The sequence below is a fragment of the Triticum aestivum genome, chromosome 2A, assembly GCF_018294505.1.
Source record: "Triticum aestivum cultivar Chinese Spring chromosome 2A, IWGSC CS RefSeq v2.1, whole genome shotgun sequence".
Taxonomy (NCBI): Eukaryota; Viridiplantae; Streptophyta; class Magnoliopsida; order Poales; family Poaceae; genus Triticum; species Triticum aestivum.
In genome coordinates this window covers 79284900-79311963 of record NC_057797.1, presented here as the reverse complement: position 1 = coordinate 79311963, position 27064 = coordinate 79284900, and the positions used below count along the sequence as shown (strand labels likewise).

General features: G+C 43.7%; 1 pseudogene; it reads right to left on the bottom strand.

The window, feature by feature from the left end:
• Positions 1-2587: 2587 nt before the first annotated feature.
• On the bottom strand, positions 2588-25225 carry LOC123184827 (L-type lectin-domain containing receptor kinase SIT2-like; annotated as a pseudogene).
• Positions 25226-27064: the final 1839 nt, after the last annotated feature.

Genomic DNA, 27064 nt, shown 5'->3' with positions numbered 1-27064 from the left:
TCGATCGTTGGTATTCCAATACCTCGTTCAATCTCGTTACCAGCAAGTCACTTTACTCGTTCCGTAATGCATGATCCCGTGACCAAACACTTGGTCACATTGAGCTCATTATGATGATGCATTACCGAGTGGGCCCAGAGATACCTCTCCGTCATACGGAGTGACAAATTCCAGTCTCGATCCGTGTCAACCCAACAGATACTTTCGGGGATACCTGTAGTATACCTTTATAGTCACCCAGTTATGTTGTGACGTTTGGTACACCCAAAGCACTCCTACGGCATCCGGGAGTTACACGATCTCATGGTCTAAGGAAATGATACTTGACATTGGAAAAGCTCTAGCAAACGAACTACACGATCTTGTGCTATGCTTAGGATTGGGTCTTGTCCATCACATCATTCTCCTAATGATGTGATCCCGTTATCAATGACATCCAATGTCCATAGTCAGGAAACCATGACTATCTATTGATCAGCGAGCTAGTTAACTAGAGGCTTACTAGGGACATGTTATGGTCTATGTATTCACACATGTATTAATGATTTCCGGATAACACAATTATAGCATGAACAATAGACAATTATCATGAACAAGGAAATATAATAATAATCATTTTATTATTGCCTCTAGGGCATATTTCCAACAATTATCAGTTTGGTTTGGCCTACTAGATTGATCTTTCTTGCAACGGGAGAAGTGCTTAGCTTTGGGTTCAATCTTGCGGTGTCCTTTCCCAGTGACAGTAGGGGCAGCAAGGCACGTATTGTATTGTTGCCATCGAGGATAACAAGATGGTTTTTTTATCATATTGCATGAATTTATCCCTCTACATCATGTCATCTTGCTTAAGGCGTTACTCTGTTTTCATGAACTCAATACTCTAGATGCATGTTGGATAGCGGTCGATGAGTGGAGTAATAGTAGTAGATGTAGGCAGGAGTCGGTCTACTTGTCTCAGACGTGATGCCTATATACATGATCATACCTAGATATTCTCATAACTATGCTCAATTTTGTCAATTGCTCAACAGTAATTCGTTCACCCATCGTAAAATACTTATGCTCTTGAGAGAAGCCACTAGTGAAACCTATGCCCCCCGGGTCTATCTTCATCATATTAATCTTCCAATACTTAGTTATTTCCTTTCCTTTTATTTTACTTTGCATCTTTATCACAAAAATACCAAAAATATTATCTTATCATATCTATCAGATCTCACTCTCGTAAGTGACTATGAAGGGATTGACAACCCCTTATCGAGTTGGTTGCGAGGAGTTATTTGTTTTGTGCAGGTACGAGGGACTCGTGCGTAGCCTCCTACTGGATTGATACCTTGGTTCTCAAAAACCGAGGGAAATACTTACGCTACTTTGTTGCATCATCCTTTCCTCTTCAAGGGAATCCAATGCAGTGCTCAAGAGGTAGCAGCGAGCTTCCTGGTTGCCTGCCGCTGGGTCATGGGGATGCTGCATGCAGAAGAGAGAAATAGTTGCTCGCAGGTTCTTGGGGATAACAGCTATGGCCGCTGCCGGCGGCGGCATGGGGTTATAACTTTGTAATCCTTAATATTAAGATTCTCCTATTTGGTTCATACATTCAAAGCCCAATTCATCATGTGCAGTTCATGTTTTTCTTGGCCCTTACCACCATAACTAGAATAGGACAAAGGGGGAACGGAACGACGTGGGCAGGGTGAAACGCCAAGAGGGAAAGGTCGCCGGCGGCGGAGGCGGAAAAGAAGATGTGAGGCCAGAGAGGAAAATGGGATGCCTGAGTGATTATTCACGATCATGTCTCATACTGCTAACTGGACCAAATTACCCTTGAGTAGGTAAAAATAAAATAAAATTTGGTACTCACAACACCTAAAAAGCCCATGCAATCAATGGCTGATATGATCCTATACTACTCCCCTCTGGCGGTAGTAAAATGTACCGTAAAATCTCTCAACTATTATTGTATGGATGGAAACCATGTTCCATTAAGTTCGACACATATTTCATATTAGAATAATTGTTCAAACAATATATGCATTTTTTCCGTAGCAACAATGCCGGGGCATTCTACTAGTATATATTGACTCGAAGATCAATTGGGGTTATAAGCACAATTACATAACATGATCAAATTACAACAGATTGGTTGTGATCACAATGCGTGAGGCTTCTAGACGCAAAAGTTGGGCCAGAAATCCAAAACTAGCTCACACTCACACCTCGCTGGGGACTAGCAGCAGAGCTAGGGCCTCACTCTCGAGTCTCGACGATTACTACTACTTCCTAACTAGAACAGAGTAAACGTACCTAGGTGGACCATTTAATTTGGGAGAACCGCACATGGGTGCACATCAACTTGCTAGAGATTGTCACTTGAAAGTTGAGGTAATATCACTAATGACCACTAAACTGATGTACAAGATAGAAATATCACTATGAAAACGTGGTTTCGTTCATTAGTAAAAGAGCTCCCCCAGCACACATGGTTCACAAGATATTCAAAGGAAAGCTCACATCACGAGTGGATTACAAGCACTTATAGGAACAATGAGACAAGGAACAAAAAAGAGGCGTCAATTGCAAGCCTTCACCTCCCCTCCCGCAGAATTGTCACCGAAGACTGACCACACAATGCTATTCGACGAATTGGACGGTATTATGTACGAATGGAACCCTTCATTCTGCATCATTGCTAACGTGTTGTAACTCATGTAGGTTGGAGACAGGTCAGGAACTGATTGGCCACGGTCCAGGTATTGCACTATCTTCCGCATGCTACGCCTTCCACTGGATGATGGGTAGGAGCATAATAAACCTAATTTGAGCATGAGAGTGACTTCCTCTATGTTGAAATTCCCCATGAGCCGTGGATCTACTGCGTCAAGAATTGAGCCGTTGTGGTGACCTTCAAGCACCCAGTCGACCAACACTATTTGTGTGACATCCTTACTGATGCTAATTGGCCTACGACCACATGCGACCTCTAGGAGACACACGCCAAATGCGAACACATCAGTTAAGGGTGTTGCCTTCCCAGTGCGGATAAGTTTGGGTGCAAGGTATCCCATGGTGCCCACCACATGTGTTGTTTTAGCAACCGTGCCATGGTCATATAACCGTGCCATGGTCAAAATCTCTATGGATGACGGTTTGATCCCATTCCTCATGAAGATACAACAAACCTGATGCAACACCTTTGATGATTCGATACCTCTCAGACCATTGTAGAGTTGGCTTGTTTCCATTGTACAAGTATTTGTCAAGACTACCATTTTCCATGTAGTCATAAACCAAGAGAAGTTCACCCTTTCGACGGCAATAGCCTAGTAACTGTGCAAGATTCCGGTGGCGGAGACGACCAATGCTCACCACCTTAGCAATGAACTCTCTTAGTCCTTGTTTCGAATCATGTGACACTCTCTTCACCGCAATCTCCAGATTGGAGGCAGAAAGCACTCCTTTGTACACTCTTCCAAATCCTCCTACACCAAGTAAATTCCTACTTGAAAACCCCTCAGTGGCATAAAATATATCCTTGTATGCAAAATGATGTGGGCTAAACTCGTCCTCCCAATCTTCTTGCACCTTCGTGAATTGGCGTCGACGCCACAAGAAGAAGAAGAAGACCATGGCTAGCACCGCAATGACAAGCAAAGCCGCGACCAGTGGCAACACGACATCCAACATCTTGGAGCGAGACTGGGGACCCATGCATGGCAGGGTGGGTAGCTTGGAGATGTCTAGTAGCGGGGTAGCCCCGCCCATGCTGAAGCTCCATCCAAGGACATAGTGGCGCGTGCCTAGGCCATAACCTCTGGAAGCCGAAAAACCAATGTACATCGTGTCCGCCATGACAGTGGAGAGATCAATGACTTCAGAGAGTAAAGGATTCCTGGGCTTTGGTACTTGGACGGGTGCTAATGTCACGTTGAGTCGGCTAGATTGGGCGTCGTAGTCTACCCACACTTGCACATGGTTTTGAATTTCATTTTTAGAAATATTTCAGCCATAGCCGAAATCGCTGGTTTCAATTTTCATTTTGGACAAAGGACCAAAATTTTCACTTGAATTTGATTGAGATCCAACCAAGTATTTAGAAAAGGTCAACAAAATAATTTGAATTTATGTCTACTACCATAATCATTGAATAATTGAACTAATGAAATCATAGTAAAAGTGAAAACCATGACCTGCATCGGTCGGCGGCTATTGAGCCTCAGCTCTTGAAAGGCCCCGTTCTCGTTGTTGTAGTACCCAGACGGGCTGGCCTGCCGTGAGATGAGGCTGTTGACGTCGATGCCGAGGTGATTGCTGTCGATGTCGTGGAGCTCAACGTTCATGATGGTGTCGAGCTCGACCGCCAAGATGGGGTCGCTCGCCGTGCCGTTTATTGTGTTGAGGAGGCCCAGGTACTGCTCGCCGCTCGATGCTGAGTGGTTCGAGGTTGGAGCGACCACGAACGCAATGCTGGAATTTAGTCTATATTGGGGGCAGCCCAATAACTATTTCAGAAATTCCTAATAAATCCTAGAGGCCCACTTGGCCCATTTGTACAAAGCAAGGGATACTACTAAAGTTTAGTCCCACATTGCTAGTTTAGTAGGAGTTGGACCTCCTTATAAGGGAGGTTCTTTCCCTACTTGTATGAGCATGAGAACAAGAGGGACATCCACGCGCGCTCCTCCTTCGCCGCCCGCCTCGCCACGCCTCGTCACGACGTCCCGCGGGTTGTGGGAATGAGCCGAGCCGATGTCTAAATTTTTGCCACGCACTACGGGTATACGAAAGGTCACTCGGGAGCTGGAAAGTTTTTGCTGTAGTGGACATTGAATACGAACACTGCACCCTTCAGCTGTTGTCTGTTCGTTTCATCTCCCGCGTTCCCTTCAGCTCCCAGCGCAGCCTCTCGCCTCCTTCTCTTGCGCCTATAAAAGGGAGGTCGCTCCTCTCACAGAGACGCACCAGAACTTCTCCTTCCTCTTGCCACCGGTTCCAATCTCTGAGATGCTGCTGTCTTCCTCATCCCGGCTTGTGGCATGCACCGCAGGTCGGGACAGTAGGCCTCCGAAACCACACCTCTTTGAGTCCTGTATGGGAGAAGGGTGATAAGGTTTTTGGGAAGCACTCTGCGCGACTACTGACTGACTCCTTTGTCACGGACGCCCCGGACTCCGACGACCACTTCCCCGACGATGACTTCTTACCCGATGTCGCCAACCTCCTCGACGACATGGCTAGCAAGGACACCGACCCCAAGTCCAGTGTTACTGCTGCTGTTGTCCCGTATGTGTTCTTCTTTCTGTTAGATATCCTGCCACAGTTTCTCGTACTAGTACTTGCCCTAAATATGTTAGGTTCTACTTCATATATGCAACTAGTTCTACTGTCTACTATAGATATGGTAGGCTACGGTTCATATATGCAGAAGCTACTTACCTTCTCTCTATCAGAATGCATGACTTGTTTTATCTCTACTATATTAGTCATGCTTTATCTAGTATTTCTGTTAATAAAATCATTTGGTAAATTGCTCATATTTCCAACAATCCAAAAACCTTATTATAGGCAATTTTGTAAGTGCATCTAGTGCCCCTTAGTGATTTTGGTGTATTGAAGACTTATAGGTTAAGGGACTAATGCGTGTGTGAGTGTACACAGGTCTATAAGTCTATGAGGAGTTTGATATTTACAGGAAAAGTCGACCCCTAAAAATGAATATCTTCGACTAAAGATTTTGGTATTTTTGAAGACTTTCATGAAGACTTTGAAAGTGAAGAAATTGGTGTGTCCGTGAAGACTTGATATCCATGCGAGAAATATGAAGCTTGAAGACTTTCGTGTTCATAGTTTTGTTTTTCTCTTTCTTGAGTCATAGGAAACACCGTACTGTTAAAGGGGGTCTAGGAAATACGAAGGAAAAATTTCCATGTGATGCTCAACTCAAAATCCTACACCTACCAATCCCTTCGAGTGAAGCCATTGGAAATCTCATATAGTTCAGTCAATTTCTTCAGTGACAGAGACGAAGTTCTTCTGGTCTCTGAGGAATTTGTCCTGACTGAGGAGTTAGGAATTCGCCAGTGCAGATTGCCTACACAGTGAGGAACACGATAGCCCTGAGAATTTTACGACTCAAAATTCCGACCGTTGCTGTGCTATGCGCCAGCTGTCCCAAAATATCTATCCACCTAACTGTCATATCATTGAAGGGCATTTATGTCTTATCATGTCGGGCTGCTCCCTAGGCTATAAATAGCCGCCCCCTACAACCACTAGCTGGTTGGCTGCTCCGAGAGAAACTGACTCTTGTCATTTGAGAGCAACCCATCCTCCGAGGACTTTGAGCGAAAATCACCAAGTGAGGAAAAACCAAAAAAACCCAAAACCCAAACACCTACAAACCCCAAGTGATTGAGCATCACTGAAGAGATTGATCCTGAGTGGATCTGACGCTTGTTATCTTTGAAGACTGTGCTTCTTCCAAACAGTTAGGCGTCATGGTCTAGAGCATCCAAGAGGAATTGTGGATCGCCGAGTGACCAAGTTTGTGAAGGTTTGGAAGTCGCCTGAAGACTTGCCACGAGTGATTGGACGAGGTCTGTGTGACCTTAGTTGAAGGAGAATACGCTGAGGACTGGGTGTCTGGGACTGTGTGTCCTCGAGTTTAAATACTCAGCCGCTCCAACCAGACGTACAACTGAGACAACAGTTGGAACTGGTCTACCAAATCATTGTCTTCACCGAGCTTACTGGTTCTATTTCCTCAACTCTTTCATTTCCTCATAACTGTGTGTTGTATGTTTGTTCATATCTGTGTTTGAAGACTTTGACTGAAGACTTTCTCAATTTCCTCAGTTCAATTTCTTCAGTCTGTTTGTCTTCATCCTGTGTTATCCTGTGATTACGCTTCCTGTACTCTGTGCCTGTCTTCATTTCATCATGATGACTATGCTTGTATTCTGTTGTGTTTACTTTTGAGTACTTATTCCGCTGCTAGTAGTTCTTCGCTAAGGAATTTCCTCACCAGCAAATTCCTCAGTGAAGAATTTCATAAAAATCGCCTATTCAGCCCCTCTAGTAGATATAACGCACTTTCAATTGGTATTAGAGCAAGGTACTCCCTTGTTCTGTGTGATTTTGGTTTAACCGCCTGGAGTTTTAGTTATGTCAACCGCAGGTATGACGAAGGTGACATTCCCCATCTTTGACGGTCATGAGTATCCCAAGTGGAAGGCCATGATGAAGAAATGCCTCATGGCGATGAACAGCGAGTTGTGGACTGTCACTGAGATTGGCCTGACTGATCTGTGCAAGATGGCGGATGCTGATGACATTCGCAAGTATACTCTTCTCAACCTCACGGCGAAGGATGTCATCTGCTCCAGTCTGTCACAAAATCAGTTCAGGAATATCATGCATCTCGATCATGCGAAGCTCATCTGGGACCGTCTCTCTGAGGTCTATGAAGGTCATCGAACTTGTCATCATCCTTGGTTTGAGGACTTCAAGGAATCTCTCAAAACGATGACATTCGAACCAGAATCATCATCTTCTGCATCATGCCTTATGGCAAAAGATGCTGAGGTAACCGAATGCTACCTATCCGAGTCCAGTGATGATGAATCTGGTGATGAATTTGGACCCAGCTATGTCAAACTTGCTTCCCTTGCTACTAAACAACAAAGAGCTTTGGAAAAAGCTCACTGTATGCTGAACAAGAGCGATGATATGTTGGGTGAGGAAATGGATCAGTCAAAAGCTTTGGCTGAAAGTCTTCAGAGACTTCATACTAAGTATGACACCCTTCAAGATCAACATAACACTCTCTTATCGGATCATGAGAAGCTTTCTTATGAATTTCTTCAAAGAAAGCAAGACCTTGAGAAGCTAAGAGTGAGTTATGAAGATCTTCAGAAGGAGCGCGATTCATTACTTGCTCAACAAATCAGCGCTTCTCAGGAAGAATTTGTTCCACCATGCTTGAAGTGCATTGAACGTGAATCTGCTAATTCTTCACCTGAATGTTCAAATGCTGCTAATGGTTCAAATTCTTCACATGCCTCTGCTATCACTAATTCCTCATCTGAGGACATTGCTAGTATCACTGACGACGCAGGGCTGAAGGAATTGTACACGACAGGCATGTACAAAAGCCTCAAAGGGCATCAGGCTCTTTGTGATGTGCTTAAAAAGCAGATCCTCAACAGGAACCCTAGGAAAGAGGGTATCGCCTTTGAGAGGAAACTCAATGTTGATGGTACATATTGGAAGCCTGAGCAGTACCCCAAAGCTACATGGGTTGCTGCAAAGGGACCTCCAATTGATCCATCTAACTTATCTGGATTTGCATGTGAATCTTCTCATTCTGATGATGAGTCAATTTACTCCAACTATAAGCTATTCAAAAACCAGAATGGTGAAGTATTTGCTAGATATATTGGCACTAACTGCAGGAACGGCTCCCCTATGAAGAAAATCTGGGTTCCCAAAAGATGCCTTGAAAATCTTCAGGTGAATGTCATCATGACGCCACGTGTGAAGAATAGGAACCCCAGATCAAATTCCTCATACGGACCAAATTCCTCATATGGATCAAAGTCCTCATATAAACATAATCATGCTAACCCGTCTGTTTCGCAGGGAAGATCTAAGGATTATGGATATGTGCATTATTCTTCAAATCATTATGTCCATAAGTCCTCAAAGAATTTCTCTGCTTACTCATATGCTTACTCTAACCCATCTTATGTGAAACGAAATGGATTGGCTTCTATGCCATCCTTATCGTATGGAGCTCGCAGAATGATGAACTCTTTGCCACCCCTTCAGATGTGGGTGGTGAAGAAAAAGAACTAATCTCTTCTGCAGGGTCAGGTCTCTAGATGCATGTAATCGTCTGAAGAATTTGCTGGAGACATGAGCATGCCTGAAAGGACGCAGGCTAACCATGAAGGAATGAACTTTCATTTCTCACGCCCTCATATTGCGTTATTAGTTCTTTTACTTGATGAAATGGATCTAATGAATTGATGTCATATTCTTCACTGATGAAGTATATGAGTTTGTAAGATGCATTAATTCATCTACAGGATGATCAACCCAAAGCCACTGAGTGGGTCCTCGATAGTGGATGTACAAACCACATGACTGGTGACAAGAATCTATTGATGGATGCTCCATTATGTCCGTCGCATCTGAAGCATATTATCTTTGCTGACAGAGGCAAAAGTCCGGTATTGGGTCTAGGTAAGGTTGCGATTACAAAGGATCGACACATGGACAAAGTCATGCTTGTTGAGTCCTTAGGATACAACCTTATGTCTGTCTCAATGCTTTGTGATCTTGATATGGTTGTTGTCTTTGGCAAGTACCGTTGTGTTGTGGTTATGGAAGCTGACAATTCCAAAGTCTTTGAAGGCTTTAGGAGAAGAGACCTGTATATTGTTGATTTCTCTACAGGACCACAACCAGCCATGTGCTTACTTGCAAAAGCTTCATAAGGCTGGCTCTGGCATCGACGACTTGGTCATGCAGGCATGAGGAATTTGCACACGCTTGCGAGGAAGAAGCATGTCATTGGCATCGAGAATGTCAAATTCCTCAAGGATCACCTATGCGGAGCCTGTGAAGCTGGGAAGATGACCAAGGCCAAGCATCCAGCGAAGACTATCATGACCACCACTCGCCCATTTGAATTGCTTCACATGGATCTCTTTGGTCCTAATCATTATTCTGCTATCTCAAATGAAGCATCTCAATATGGCTTCGTTATTGTTGATGATTATTCTCGTTACACATGGGTACACCTTTTTACTTACAAACATGAAGTGCAGGAAGTCTTCAAACGATTTTCCTCGAGGGCTTCAACCAACTTTGGTGTGAAGATCAAGCACATCAGAAGTGACAATGGCACTGAGTTCAAGAATTCTGGTCTCGATGACTATCTTGATGAACTTGGTATCACTCATGAGTTATCTGCTCCTTACACTCCTCAGCAGAACGGCGTCGTTGAGCGCAAGAACAGGACTATTGCTGAGATGGCTCGCACTATGCTTGATGAATACAAAACGCCTCGTCATTTCTGGACTAAGACAATTGATACTGCATGCCACATCATCAACAGAGTATATCTTCACAAATTCTTCAAAAAGACTGCCTATGAACTCCTCACTAATAAGAAACCCAATGTAAGTTATTTCAAAGTCTTCGGTGCTAAATGTTGGATTAGAGATCCTCATCACAACTCAAAATTTGCACCGAAAGCACATGAAGGTTTTATGCTTGGTTACAGAAAGGACTCGCACACCTACAGAGTCTTCAACAACGTTCTTCACAAAGTTGTTGAAACTGTAGATGTGCGGTTCGATGAAACTAATGGCTCGCAAAGAGAGCACCTACGTACTGTGATAGATGAACCAGCACCTGAGGAAACTATCAAGTTCAAGGCTACTGAGGATGTCATTCCTACTGAAGAATCTGCTGAAGAATTCATTCCAGAACATGAAGAACGTCGAGCTAATGCACCTGAAGAAAATGCTGAAGAAAACGCTGATCAAATTCTTCAATGACAACCAGCTCATCCTCACATTGCAAAAGAAGTGCAAGTTGAAAAGATCATCAATGACATCAAAGCGCCAGGTCCTCTCACACGCTCAAAAGCTTCACATTTGTCTAACTTTTGTGGGCAGTATGCTTTTGTCTCTATTACAGAGCCCACTAAGGTAGATGAAGCATTTCTGGAGCCTGAGTAGATTCAGGCCATGCAAGAGGAATTACATCAGTTCGAGCTTAACAATGTCTGGGAACTGGTCAAACGTACAGATCCTCTCAAGCACAATATCATCGGCACAAAGTGGATCTACCGCAACAAGCAAGATGAAAATGGCCTTGTGGTGAGGAATAAGGCACGGCTTGTAGCTCAAGGCTACACACAGGTTGAAGGAATTGATTTCGATGAAACTTTTGCACCTGTTGCTAGACTTGAGGCTATTCGCATATTACTTGCTTATGCTAGCCATCATGATATCACTCTATATCAAATGGATGTGAAAAGTGCATTCCTCAATGGTAAGCTTGAGGAAGAAGTATATGTTGCTCAACCCCCAGGTTTTGAAGATCCAAAGAATCTTGACAAAGTCTTCAGACTCAACAAGGCCCTCTATGGCCTCAAGCAGGCCCCACGGGCTTGGTATGATACCTTGAAGGAACTCTTCATGAAGAAAGGCTTCAAACCCGGTTCACTCGACCCTACTCTTTTCACTAAATCTTATGATGGTGAATTGTTTGTGTGCCAAGTATATGTTGATGATATTATCTTTGGTTGTACTGACCAACGTTATAGTGATGAATTTGCCTATATGATAAGTGAATAATATCAAATGTCTAGGATGGGAGAGTTGAAATTCTTCTTAGGTCTCCAAATTCGTCAACAACACAATGGCATATTCATATCTCAGGAGAAATACCTCAAGGATGTACTGAGGAAATTCGGCATGCAAGATTGCAAAGGCGTCAAAATTCCTATGCCCACAAATGGCCATTTGTGCACTGATGAAAATGGTATTGACTTCGATCATAAGGTATACCGCTCCATGATAGGTTCCTTATTATACTTATGTGCATCTAGGCCAGATATAATGCTTAGTGTTTGCATGTGTGCCTGATTTCAAGCTGCACCGAAGGAATCACACCATAAGGCTGTGAAGCATATTCTTCGATATCTAGCTCACACACCAACACTTGGATTATGGTACCCCAAGGGCTCGGCTTTTGATCTTGTTGGATATTCTGACTCTGACTATGCTGGTGATCGTGTGGATCGCAAGTCAACATCTGGTACATGTCATTTCCTCGGACGATCTTTGGTCTGTTGGTCCTCGAAGAAACAGAACTGCATATCACTATCTACTGCTGAAGCTGAGTACATTGCCGCTGGTTCTTGCTGTGCCCAATTGCTATGGATGAAGCAAACTCTCAAGGACTACGACGTCAACATGAGGAATGTGCCTCTCTTCTATGACAATGAGAGTGCCATCAAGATTGCTCACAACCCAGTTCAGCACTCGAAGACAAAGCACATTCAGATTCATCATCATTTTCTTCGTGATCATGTGTTGAAGGGCGACATTTCTATTGAGCATGTGAAGACTGAAGAACAGCTAGCCGATATCTTCACAAAGCCCTTGGATGAGAAGAGATTTAGCAAGTTGCGGTGTGAGCTAAATATCTTAGGGTCTTCGAATGTTCTTTGAAAAGGACACTCATCCTAACACTTATGCAAAATTGATGACTTTGATGTGCAACACATGAAGAAACATTTTTCTTCAATCAATGAAGAATAACACTCTTAGTGTGAAGAAATTAACAAAGAATTTGATTCTCAGAACCCTACGATAATTGTACGCGGTGTCTGAAATCATCATTCTTATACGGTGGGTCACGCCACTACCAAAAGTTGAAATTCCTCAAATTATTCATATTCTTCAACTTTGCATAGTCTTCACTGGTTCCGTCGTTTTTCTTCATTGGCTATATATATGAGTTTATGTCCTCTACACCATTCACTTATTGCTATTTCTTCAAGTTGGTTTTCTGCTAAGTGAATGTGATCAGACCCTTCCCCTCTATGCTATACTCAACCTAATCTGTTCACAAATTCTTCATGTGCATTCTATTTGAAACTCGTTCAAAATCTTCATTATGTCCTTGTCAGCTAAAGAAATTGCGAACGGAACTTTAAAACCTATCTTATCGAAATTTTCGGTTTTGCCGCTCAAACCGTTCCACATCCCTCGATACACTTACCCACTCACCCACGATCTAACACGATCTCCACCTCTCACTACGTGGGTGACACATGTCATGTGAATGAGAAGAGTCAGGGGCACGTTCGTCCAATTTCTTCGGGCGAGCAGTTTTTCACCGTGGATATAAATACCCCTCCTTCCCTTCCTCACTTCTTTTACTCCGCTCAACCTCTCTCTCCAGCTCGAGCTTCTCAAACCCTAGCGCCGCCGCTACTTCATCGCCGCCGGTGAGGAAGAGCTTCACTGTCTCGACCTCGTCGCCGACGTACTCGCGCCGACCGTGGACATCTTCACCCACCGCCGCCGTAGCCGTCTTCCTCCGCCAAGTTATGGCGTGGAAGATCTGCACAGACGAACTTCACATCTCCTCACTCCAGTTCATCATGTTCTTCGTCGAGGGTAAATAAAAGTTACTTTTACTGCCCTCGCTGATTCGAAAGATTATCTACAAAATCTTCAAAAGTGTTTTTCTTCATATCTTCACACACTGAACACCTCACAAAGTCATCTGTTCTTGATTCGTTTCTCTAAGCATCATTTTTCTTCAAGATTCCTCAATTGTGTGGATCTTCGATCTATACAACTCTGGAACCTAAGACAAAGAACGCTTAGTGAAAATCTTCAAGACTCATCTGGTCAAATTCCTCAAACTTGTTCATTTTGAAAAACCTTCTGAGAACGCATATGACCTCTCCAAATTCCTCGCAACTATACTCTGTTCACAGGTACACATGTCAGCTGCTGAATCACTAGGTTCTCATCAACTTAACTCATTTGCAGCGTTCCTCGAAGAAAAGTTGCATACTTCTTCAGAGAATTCGATTGTTCAAATTCCTCAACTAAAGAAAATGGCTGATGGTAAAAGGCCACAGAAGGGAGGAAAGAGGCATGCGGTAAATACAGTGTTTGAAATCCCTAATGACATATATGCTGGGTACTGCACACCTACTGAGGAAATCAAGAATGAGCGCAAAGTGCGCATTCAGAAGATAGAGAGGAGATGGGCAAGAGAATGGAGGGAGTACAGATATGTCACTCCTAAGTATATGAAGAAATTCGCACTCAATCCTCCATGCCCAAGAGCTCCATTGGCACCTGGCCAAATAGCAGATCCCACCAGCCTCAAGCGCGGTGAGGACTATCCTAATGAATGGGCCAAGCGCCAAGCCAAGCTGGCTAAGCAAGCCAGAGAAGCGGTGAGGAAATTTAATGAAGACTCTGCTGCTGCTGCTGCCTCTGCTGAGGTCCTTGCTGTCAAGCCAAAGAAGGCTATGTCAAAGAAGCCTGCACGCAAGCCAAGTGCTTCCTCAGCAATGCCCTCACGGCCAGAATCATCAAAGCCCTCACGGCTAATTCCTCATGCTGCTCCTATTCCTCCAAAGTCCTCAGCTCCTCTGCCAAAGCCTTCAGCTGTTTCGACCAAATCCTCAGCACCTGTGCGTCTCGCTTCATGCCAAAGGACTGTCGGCATCTCCATTGCCTCATGTGTCTCAGCTAGTTCCTCAGCTGCACCAAGTTCCTCAGCTGGCCCCTCACTGCTGAAGACAAAGGCCACTGCTGGACGAGGTCCACGCCCAAGTCCTCAAAAGAAGCAAGTCGCTTTCCAAGTGTCGTCTGATGAAGACAAAGCTGATGATGATGAACTTGCAGAAATCATCAGAGACAGGCAAGTCAGGGCCGCTAGAGCCAAAGGATCAGAGGTGCCACTGCTTTTGGATCCCAAGCTGATCCTTGACTACATTGATGATTGGCACAAGGACCCCAACACTCCCTTGCCTGACTTCAAGCTGACTCCTGGCCAGAGTCACATGCTGACCCACTTCATTCAAGAAGAAAAGTGGAAATTTGAGAAGGCCAGGCAGATTAAGAAAGTGCAGTACAAGAAAGAGCGCTATCTGAAGAAAAATGTTGTTTCTATGACAACTGAAGAACTTGTCACTACTCAGACTGAGATTAAGAAACTCAGTGATGACTTTGAAGCATATCGCGCTGATTGGCTTGGAGCCAAGGTTCGTTTTGTGAAACTTGTGGATAACTTCACTTCCAATGTTGCAGCCCCAACGCAACAGGAAATTCCTCAGGATGAAGCATCTGCTCAGCCTACTGAAGAAAATGACAGCATCACTGATGACAATCAGGCTGCTGAAGATAATGTGAGTTGCAGGGCTGATGACTGCATTCCAGCCGCTGAAGAAATTACCAGGGCACCCACTAGTGGTGTGCCTGAAGAAACTGAAGAACTCAGGGCAACTGCATCAGTTGTGCCTAAAGAAAATCAACTAGATTCCTCAGCTGCTCCTGCACCAACTTCAACTCTAATCCTTCCATCTGCATCGGATGTGAAGAAGACCAAGGCTGCAGAGCATGCTGCAGTGAAGAAAAGAAAAGCATCAGCTACTTCAGATTCTTCAGCTTCGAAGAAAATGAAGCCTATGACAAGTTCTTTTGCACATCCGATTGATGTTGTTCCCATCTCAACCAGGCCATCAAAGGACCTTGTTCCTTTTGATGAAGAATATGTGATCCCCAGCGGATCTGATGAAGAAACTCATTCTGCTGCTTCGTATGAACCATTGGATGAAGAAATTGAAGTGGATGCGATCCCTTCAACACCTATCATCTCCTCGCCTGTGCCTCAGTTCACAGCTGAAGAGGCTGGCGTTGAAGAAATGGAAGATGATGATGTGGACATTGGCTGCTCCACACCCATAATCAGTGATGAATTCTGGGAAAGTCAGCATCCAAACTCTCCAATGTTCACCCCTCTACATCAAATTCCTTAGTCCCCCACACAAACTGTTCACATGGGTTCTAAAGAAACTCATCCCACTGCATCTGTCCATGAGGAAATTCCAGCCACTAGCGCTGAAAAAACTGCTGCTGCTGAACAACCAACTACACAGACTGTCACTGAGGAGGAACCAGAAATTCCTCAGCCTGAAGAACCTGCGATTGAGATTCCTGAGGTCGTGATGCAACTCACTGAAACTCCTCTGCCGAAGCCGAAGGATCCATTCTCATGCAAGCAAAAGTTCAAGGCGGATGATTTCTTCGGCGAGCATGTATTCTTCGAAGATTACAACCCATATGACTCTGCTCGCATTAGGAAGAGGCGTTTCTGGACTGCTAGTCAAGCCAATTTCTATTCCTCAGTGTTATTCAACAAGGAGAAGATTTTCTACCATGAGCATATTCCTCACGTGGATATGGAATCTCTGCCGTGCTTCGCACCAGTCCTCAGTGTTCTTCACAACGCTGGGCTGCTCAACTTTTGCTCTGACATCTGCGATTGGAATGAAGAACTGATTCTTCAATTCTATGCAACACTGCACATCACCGGAGATGCTGAAGATGTGAATTCATGGGTGCTGGACTGGATGTCTGAAAACACTCACTACACCGCACCAGCCTCTGAATTGCTTCGTGCTCTACCACTTAGTCCTCCCCTTGAAGAAGCTTGCTGCATCTACAGTGAACCTAAGCTCACACATCATTACATGCAGGTGCTGATGAAACCTTTGAAGCCAGGTCAAGCACCAAGAACCAAATTCCTCGTGAATGAATTGTTGTACGTGCCCAGAACTGTCTATCGTATTCTTACGAGGACAATCAGTCCTATCAAAGGCCATGACTCATCTGATGAGGAAAATGTTGGCATCATGAAGAATCTGGTATTCAACATCGTTCATGGCATTCCTGTCAATTATCACGATTTCTTCATGAGGACTATGGCCAATGTTGCACTGTCTCCGTTTGAGCTGAAGCCTTATGCACCTTGGATCATGAGATTCCTCAGGACAAGGTCTTCACTCAACTACAAAGCTGATTTTCAGAACCATCTCAGCTACCTGCCCCCAATTGAAGTCCTCAAGCAGACATATTCCTCAGTTGATGGAAAGGGCAAGGCACCAGCTGTAATTGATGAAGGCATTCATCCATTGGATGGTCAGTTTCGCAAAGCTGCATCTTATTCCACCAATGATGACTCTGCCACACATGACTCTGCCAATGCACCTAAGTCCACTCCTCAAGCCACTGCTCCGCGTGTGATGACTAACTGTGAACTTCTGCTTAGTCTTCACCAGAAGGTGGATCGAAATCACAAATGGGTTAAGCGTCAGTTTGGCTCACTTCTTCACAACATGACTGCCACACACAATGCAGTGAAGAAAAACCACTACTCCTCCATCAAGTCTTCGATCACACCTGGGCAATCCTGTCACATCTGTATGGTGAAGAAGATCCGAAGAACATGGGTCTTAATGAAGATTTTGACTGGTCTGCACCTCCACCGAAGAAATTCAAGAAGGTCAAGGTTCCTTCTCTGGTGGCCAGCTCATATTCTTCATCACGCGACACTGATGAACACGAAGATTTGGACGACACTGCGGCAGGCCCTACATCAACCAACGACCCCAACAACGCTGGCGCTCCTTCATCAACATGATTATCTTCAGGGGCGTTAGTCCTCATTTTCGATCCTTTTGGTCATTCGATGACAAAGGGGGAGAAATATGAGTTAGTCTTCAAGCGGGTCTACTATATGGACGTTTTTTATCTGCTAAGTTACAACTGTCATTCTTCTGAAACTTTATTGGATCGAGTTGTAATCTTAAACCCGATGGTGCTCTGATACTTTTGATGCACTATGCTCTGATACTCTTGATGCACTATTCTGCATGCTTATTCCTCGTTAAATATTATTGCACGCATGCTGAATTTCACCAGGCACCATATTTCATCATGCATTTCAAATTCTTCATATTATATGTTAAATGCATGTATGAATTACAAGATATAGGGGGAGATCTCCATGATTCAACTCTTCAAGTGTGCATTGATTCAAAAGCAAATTCCTCACTATGCACATCTTCAGGGGGAGTTCTTCTATATCTTGCAATCAAATTCCTCAATATCAGTATTTACACTTCATATGTTTATCCCCGTTGAAAACTTAACCTATATTGTCATCAATCACCAAAAAGAGGGAGATTGTAAGTGCATCTAGTGCCCCTTAGTGATTTTGGTGTATTGAAGACTTATAGGTTAAGGGACTAATGCGTGTGTGAGTGTACACATGTCTATAAGTCTATGAGGAGTTTGGTATTTACAGGAAAAGTCGACCCCTAAAAATGAATATCTTCGACTGAAGATTTTGGTATTTCTGAAGACTTTCATGAAGACTTTGAAAGTGAAGAAATTGGTGTGTCCGTGAAGACTTGATATTCATGCGAGAAATATGAAGCTTGAAGACTTTCATGTTCATAGTTTTGTTTTTCTCTTTCTTGAGTCATAGGAAACACCGTACTGTTAAAGGGGGTGGAGGAAATACTAAGGAAAAATTTCCGTGTGATGCTCAACTCAAAATCCTACACCTACCAATCCCTTCGAGTGAAGCCATTGGAAATCTCATACAGTTCAGTCAATTTCTTCAGTGACAGAGACGAAGTTCTTCTGGTCTCTGAGGAATTTGTCCTGACTGAGGAGTTAGGAATTCGCCAGTGCGGATTGCCTACACAGTGAGGAACATGATAGCCCTGAGGATTTTACTACTCAAAATTCCGACCGTTGCTGTGCTATGCGCCAGCTGTCCCAAAATATCTATCCACCTAACGGTCATAACATTGAAGGGCATTTATGTCTTATCATGTCGGGCTGCCCCCTAGGCTATAAATAGCCGCCCCCTGCAACCACTAGCTGGTTGGCTGCTCCGAGAGAAACTGACACTTGTCATTTGAGAGCAACCCATCATCAAGTGAGGAAAAACCAAAAAAACAAAACCCAAACACCTACAAACCCCAAGTGATTGAGCATCACTGAAGAGATTGATCCTGAGTGCATCTGACGCTTGTTATCTTTGAAGACTGTGCTTCTTCCAGATGGTTAGGCGTCATGGTCTATAGCATCCAAGAGGAATTGTGGATCGCCAAGTGACCAAGTTTGTGAAGGTTTGGAAGTCGCCTGAAGACTTACCACGAGTGATTGGACGAGGTCTGTGTGACCTTAGTTCAAGGAGAATACGGTGAGGACTGGGTGTCTTGGACTAAGTGTCCTTGACTGGGTGTCCGGGACTGTGTGTCCTCGAGTTTAAATACTCATCCGCTCCAACCAGACGTACAACTGAGACAGCTGTTGGAACTGGTCTACCAAATCATTGTCTTCACCGAGCTTACTGGTTCTATTTCCTCAACTCTTTCATTTCCTCATAACCGTGTTGTATGTTTGTTCATCTCTGTGTTTGAAGACTTTGACTGAAGACTTTCTCAATTTCCTCAGTTCAATTTCTTGAGTCGGTTTGTCTTCATCCTGTGTTATCATGTGATTACGCTTCCTGTACTCCGTGCCTGTCTTCATTTCATCATGATGACTATGCTTGTATTCTGTTGTGTTTACTTTTGAGTACTTATTCCGCTGCTAGTAGTTCTTCGCTAAGAAATTTCCTCACCAGCAAATTCCTCAGTGAAGAATTTCATAAAAATTGCCTATTCACCCCCCCTCTAGTCGATATAACGCACTTCCAAATTTACACTAAGTGGTTTTGCTGCTTTCATGAGACCTCCTATGTTTGAGGGTATCCACTATAATAGGTGGCGCGTGAGAGCTGTCTTATGGTTTCAGACCATGAGTTGCTATGACGCCACTCTTGGCAAACCTGAAGGAGAGCTTGATGCTGAACAGGCACAAGCTTTTCAGAAAATGGATACTCTGTTTAAGGCTGCTCTCTTGAGTGTTCTTGGTGAGAACATAGTTGATGCTTATGCGTCAATTGATAATGGAAAAGATATGTGGGATGCACTCAAGGCCAAGTTTGGGGTCTCGGATGCTGGTTCTATGACTACATGATGACTGAAGAGTGCTCCGTGGTTGAGCAAGCTCATGAGTTACAGTCATTTGCGAGAGAACTTGATCACTTCAGTTGTATGTTACTGGACAAGTTTGTTGCCAGATATATCATCACTAAGCTTCCTCCTTCGTGGAGGAACTTTGCTACCTTACTGAAACATAAGAGACAAGAGTTTTCCGTACCGGATCTCATTGGCACTCTTGATGTGGAAGAAAAGGCGAGAGCAAAGGACACGCGTGCTCGAGGTATTGAGGGAGGATCTAGTGCCAATCTGGTATAGAAGAAGAACTTCCAGCCCCACAAGTTCAAGAACAAGGGCAAGTTTGATGGTAAAGAAAAGTTTGATGGGAAGAACAAGGTTGTGCAACACACGAACTTCAAGAAGAAGAATGACAAGAAGAAAGGTGTCTGTCATGTGTGTGGGGATCCTGATCATTGGGCTCCTAGTTGCCATAATCGCTATGACAAGCATCACCCTGGGAAAGGCGGCAAGACCGCTAATGTTGTGATTGGAGACACTGACATGAAGGATGATGGGTATGGTATATTTCCCACTATTTGTTCAGTATGTCATTCTCCTGATTGGTTGATTGACACGGGTGCTAATGTGCATGTATGCGGTGATATTTCCATGTTTTCGTCTTATCAGACCGCAGGGACTTTAACCGTGCTGATGGGCAATGGTTCAAATGCTTTTGTTCGTGGTGTTGGCACGGTCAATCTGAAGTTTACTTCGGGAAAGACCGTGCGGCTGAAGAATGTGCATTATGTCCCCTCCGTCAATAAAAATCTTGTTAGCGGATCTCTTCTATGTAGAGATGGCTACAAGCTTGTCTTTGAGTCGAATAAATTTGTAATATCCAAGTATGGAACCTTTGTTGGTAAAGGCTATGAGTCGGGAGGTCTGTTTCGTTTATCCTTATCAGACGTTTGCAATAAAGTTGTTAATCATATTTGCAACAATAGTGAATCCAATGTGTGGCATTCACGTCTCTGTCATGTTAATTTTGGTTGCATGTCGCGACTAGCGAAGTTGAACTTAATTCCTAGTTTCACCATTGTCAAGGGATCTAAGTGTCAAGTTTGTGTGCAAGCTAAGCAACCTCGTAAGTCTCACACGACTGCGGAAACGAGAAATCTTGCACCACTAGAGCTCATACATTTAGATCTATGTGAAATGAATGGTGTTTTGACAAAAGGTGGAATGAAATATTTCATGACGTTAATTGACGACTCCACTAGATACTGCCGTGTGTATCTTCTAAAATCTAAGGATGAGGCTTTGAACTTTTTCAAGATCTATAAAGCTAAAGTGGAAAACCAACTTGATCAAAAAATCAAGAGGCTTAGGTCCGACCGTGGTGGAGAGTATTTTTCCAATGAATTTGATGCTTTTTGTGCGGAACATGGTATAATCCATGAGAGGATGCCTCCCTATTCACCTCAGTCAAATGGGGTGGCTGAAAGAAAGAACCATACTCTAACAGATTTGGTTAACGCCATGTTAGACACTTCGGGTCTCTCCAAGGCATGGTGGGGGGAGGCGATATTGACTGCATGTCATGTCCTAAACCGAGTTCCCACAAAGAACAAAGAGATAACTCCATTCGAGGAATGGGAGAAGAAAAGGTTAAAACTCTCTTATCTACGAACATGGGGTTGTTTGGCGAAAGTCAATGTTCCAATTCCAAAGAAGCGGAAGCTTGGACCAAAGACTGTGGATTGTGTTTTCCTGGGATATGCATTTCATAGCATTGGCTATAGATTCTTGGTTGTAAAATCTGAGGTACCTGACATACATGTCGGTACGATCATGGAGTCGAATAATGCGACTTTCTTTGAAGATATCTGTCCCATGAAGGATATGTCTACCTCATCTAATCAGGAGATGCCTAGTTCATCGAATCAGGAGCCAGTTACAATTACCGAACCTGCCATTTCGATGGAACACTTTGAAAGTCCTGTGGAGGAGAACAATGAAGTTCCTACTAGGAGCAAGAGACAGAGGACTACAAAGTCCTTTGGTGATGATTTCCTTGTGTATCTCATAGATGACACTCCCAGTTCTATTTCAGAGGCTTATGCATCTGAAGATGCTGACTACTAGAAGGAAGCGGTTTATAACGAGATGGATTCCATCTTAGAGAATGAAACTTGGGAGATAACTGATCGTCCTTATGGGTGCAAACCTATAGGATGCAAATGGGTATTCAAGAAGAAGCTTAGGCCTGATGGTACTATTGAAAAGTACAAGGCTTGGCTCGTGGCTAAGGATTATACCCAAAAGGAAGGTGAAGACTTCTTTGATACTTACTCACCTATGGCTCGACTGACCACTATTCGAGTTCTACTTTCACTAGCTGCCTCACATGGTCTTCTCATTCATCAAATGGATGTTAAGACTGCTTTCCTAAATGGAGAGTTGGATGAGGAAAGTTATATGGAACAACCAGATGGGTTCGTACTAGATGTTCAGGAAGGAAAAGCGTGCAAATTGCTGAAGTCTTTGTATGGACTCAAGCAAGCACCGAAACAGTGGCATGAGAAGTTTGAAAGAACTTTAATAGCTGCAGGCTTCATTGTAAACGAAGCTGACAAATGTGTGTACTATCGCCATGGTGGGGGCGAGGGAGTTATCCTTTGCTTGTATGTTGATGACATACTGATTTTCGGAACAAATCTGAATGTTATTAAGGAGGTAAAAAATTTCCTATCTTGTTGTTTTGAGATGAAGGATTTAGGAGTGGTTGATGTCATTCTGAACATCAAGTTGTTGAGAGACGATGATGGTGGGATTACATTGCTTCAATCTCACTATGTGGAAAAGATCTTGAGTCTCTTTGGCTACAGTGACTGCAAGCCCTCTCCAACACCATATGATGCTAGTGTGTTGCTTCGAAAAAATCGAAGAATTGCTAGAGACCAATTGAAGTATTCTCAGATTATTGGCTCGCTTATGTACTTAGCCAGTGCTACAAGATCTGACATCTCTTTTGCTGTTAGCAAACTGAGTCGGTTTGTCTCAAAACCAGGAGACGTGCATTGGAAAGCTCTAGAGAGAGTTTTGCGTTATTTGAAAGACACTGCAAATTATGGAATTCACTACACCGGGCACCCAAAGGTGCTTGAAGGGTATAGTGACTCAAACTAGATCTCAGATGCTGATGAGATAAAGGCCACGAGCGGTTATGTATTCACTCATGGAGGTGGCGCTGTTTCTTGGAAGTCTTGCAAGCAGACCATCTTAACGAGGTCAACAATGGAAGCAGAACTCACAGCACTAGATACAGTTACGGTCGAAGCAGATTGGCTTCGCCGGCTCTTGAATGACTTGCCGGTTGTTGAGAAACATGTACCGGGTACTCTTATGAACTGCGACAATCAAACTGTGATCACGAAAGTGAGCAGCTCAAAGGATAACATGAAGTCATCAAGACACATTCAGAGAAGGTTAAAGTCTGTCAAAAAAATGAAAAACTCCAGAGTTATTGCATTGGATTATATCCAAACATCTAAAAATCTGACAGATCCTTTTACTAAGGGTCTATCGCGTAATGTGATAGATAATGCATCGAGGGAGATGGGTATGAGACCCACAATATGAGTTGTTCACAGTGGTAACCTATTCTTTGTGATCGGAGATCCCGTGAATTAGATGTGGAAGACAAGCTGTTGGTCAACTGGGAGGAGAGTACCCTTACTGTTAAAATACCACTCCATAAAGATGCAATACTCTCCTAATCTGCATGGCAGGTTGATGTATATCTTAATGTGTTCTAAGTGACTCTTTAAAGCAGAGATGTTGTCCTGCAGAACATCTTTTGAAAAACGCACCTATATGAGTCTGATTGTTAAACGTCGCAATCTATGGGAGTAGGGTTCTCTCTAGAAAACTCATGAAAGGTCTCGGAGTATGACGCATAAGCTCCGCCCGCGGAGAAGACCCACGGTAGCCACGTATCGGTCAAGGCTTTATGTGAAGCTAGATTCGCAGAAAACTTGCAGTTCAAGGCCCAGTCCACTGTTCAAGTTGCTTACTAGTGTAGCATAGAGTTCTAGGTGGAAGTTCAATTTAACAGTCTCCACTGCAGTACCAGTATATAAAACAGTGTTTTGGAACCAAAGGCAAATTTCTGTGTGCCTCTGGGATCTGGTGAGGGATTGCTGGAATTTAGTCTATATTGGGGGCAACCCAATAACTATTTCAGAAATTCCTAATAAATCCTAGAGGCCTACTTAGCTCATTTGTGCAAAGCAAGGGATACTACTAAAGTTTAGTCCCACATTGCTAGTTTTGTGGGAGTTGGACCTCCTTATAAGGGAGGTTTTTCCCCACTTGTATGAGCATGAGAACAAGAGGGACATCCACGCGCGATCCTCCTCCACCGTCCGCCTCGCCACGCCTCGTCACGACGCGCCGCGCCGCGCCGCGGGTTGCGGGAATGAGCCGAGCCGATGTCTAAATTTTTGCCACGCACTACGGGTATACGAAAGGTCATTCGGGAGCTGGAAAGTTTTTGCTGTAGTGGACATTGAATACGAACGCTGCACCCTTCGGCTGCTGTCTGTTTGTTTCGTCTCCCGCGTTCCCTTCAGGTCCTGGCGCAGCCTCTCGCCTCCTTCTCTTGCGCCTATAAAAGGGAGGTCGCTCCTCTTAGAGAGACACACCAGAACTTCTCCTTCCTCTCGCCACCGGTTCCAATCTCTGAGCTGCTGCTGTCTTCCTCATCCCAGCTTGCGGCGTGCACCGCAGGTCGGGACAGTAGGCCTCCGAAACCGCACCTCTTTGAGTCCTGTACGGGAGAAGGGTCATAAGGTTTTTGGGGAGCGCTCTGCGCGACTACTGACTGACTTCTTCGTCACGGACGCCCCAGACTCCGACGACTACTTCCCCGACGACGACTTCTTCCCCGACGTGGACAACCTCCTCGACGACATGGCTGGCAAGGACACCGACCGCAAGTCCAGTGTTACTGCTGCTGCTGTCCCGTATGTGTTCTTCTTTCTGTTAGATATCCTGCCGCATTTTCTCGTACTAATACTTGCCCTAAATATGTTAGGTTCTACTTCATATATGCAACTAGTTCTACTGTCTGCTACAGATATGATAGGCTACGGTTCATATATGCAGAAGCTACTTACCTTCTCTTTGTGAGAATGCATGACTTGTTTTATCTCTATTATATTAGTCATGCTTTATCTAGTATTTCTGTTAATAAAATTATTTGGTAAATTGCTCATATTTCCAACATGCAAGCCCATAGCTGGTCAGCCCATCGTAGTTGGAAGTAATGGCGAACACGAAGGACGTGGAGAAGGACCGCGCCATGGCGGTGCTGCTCGTGGAAGTTTGGAGGAAGCGGAGTGGAGCAGGGTGGAAGGCATGGCCCTTTCCCAGGGTCTCCGTGTTGGTGAGCAGCAGGAGGCCGTTGGGCGTGACACCGGCAAGGCCATCCAGCGTAAGGTTCGCCGTCGCGAAGCCTTGGTAGGCGAACTGGCCGTCTTCCGCCGCCAAGGCCATCTCTGCGTGGATGCTCAGCAGCAGGAGCAGACCAAGGGCTAGCATAGACTGCATGGTTCCTTTGCCACGGTTGCAGTGTTTGCCTTGAAGAAGCACACGCGCAGCCCATAAAAACTCGCCATTGTTACGATTTTTCTTCTGGCGGCGTGGAGACGCCGGGCAGAAAACTACACGGGCGTGTGTGTCAAGTAGCAACCGGAGCCTTGCAGTGAGTAGTACTGCTTCCTTGAGTATTATCTTCCGCACCGTGTCGTGCGGGCGGAGCAAGAAAATGATCTCCCTTTCATCTTTCCACGGAATCCATGGACTTCTTGGGCAGTTCTGACAGTGTCTCGTACCTAGTTCATCCACGTCCAGCCATTTTACAGCGAGGACTACTAGTAGTATCTCACGAATTCTTGGGCTCCCATCGAAACTTCCATGGAAAATGATTTTCTAGTGGGTAGACGTCACCCATGAACCTCTTCTGCTTCTGTGCGGGATGTCTCTGCAAAATTTTGGGGCGTGAATTTGTATTTTTTTTTGCTATGGGCACCTCGAATGTCGAAACACCCACGAACATCATGCCCTTGAGCATCTTGGAGGGAAAAAAAGGATTATCTTTTTTATTTTTCTGCTCTTTCTTATTTTATTGTTCACCGGGTGCAGATGAGCCTACGCACCTTTTTGAAAGTTCTAATTTTAAAAAAACTGCACTACCTAATTTTTTATATCATGTTAACATTTTTTTTTCAAATTTGTGGTTTTAAAGTTATTACATAAATTTAATTTTATGTGGTATATGCATTTAAAATATAAAGAAATTAAAAAGGAAAAAATTAAATTTGATTGTCGTCAACATGACATGCACGTCCTACTTGGTCGGTCCACCAGCGGTGCTATGTAGGCGAGGTAGGCTTCTTCCTCGGAACAGATGGGACATAACCGCACCTGAAAATGAGCGAGGCCAATGTGTAAACGGGTGGCTGCTCGATCGCGTGAGGCCAGGCCGATGGATTTACGTATGAATCTTCCTTCGTACTCCCTTCGTTCCTAAATATAAGTCTCTATAAAGATTGCATTATGGATCATATACAGATGTATGTAGATGCATTTTAGAGTATAGATTCATTTATTTTGCTTCATATGTATTCTACATAGTGAAATCTTTATAAAAACATATATTTAGAAACGGAGGGAATATATTAGTATGTATTGATATAGAGATATGGAGAAGTATAGAGACAGAGATTTTTAAGTTAGTAGAGATAGAGATAGTAGAGAAGACGTTGGGTCCTTTTGCCAACGACAATACCTATTGGTATTGGGTGCACATTAGAGGCAAACAGATGCTTTTTTGCTGAAGTGAGCCATCATCTGTCGCGTCCACATGGGCCAGCCCATGACTTCGATGTTGTTTTATTTGCTGAGGGATCTAGGAACCTTCTTCCAAACCGGATTTTCTTTTATTTATTTATTTATTTTTGTTTTTTCTTTCTCTTTTCTTTGTTTGTTTTCTTCATGTTTTGTTCTTTATCCACAATATGTTTTTATTTTTTTATTTTCTGTGATTTTTCTTATAGTTCTTTCCTTCGGTTTTTTCCGTTTACCTTTTCTTTTTTCTTCTCCTTTTTGCGTATTATACAGAAAGTTCATTGTGTATTAAAAAAAATGTTCATTGTATATTAAAAAATGTTCACCATATGTCAATAAATGTTCAACTTATCTTAAAAAATGTTCATTATGTATGTGAAAGTTGTTCGGTGTATATTACAAAAAATTCAGTGTATAAAAAATGTTCATGTTTTAAAAAAATCACATTTTCTCCAAATTTGTTCTCGCTTTAAATGTTTTATTAGAATTTGAAATCTGTTCACATTTTCAAACATTATTCAAATTCTTTAAGAAATTTTT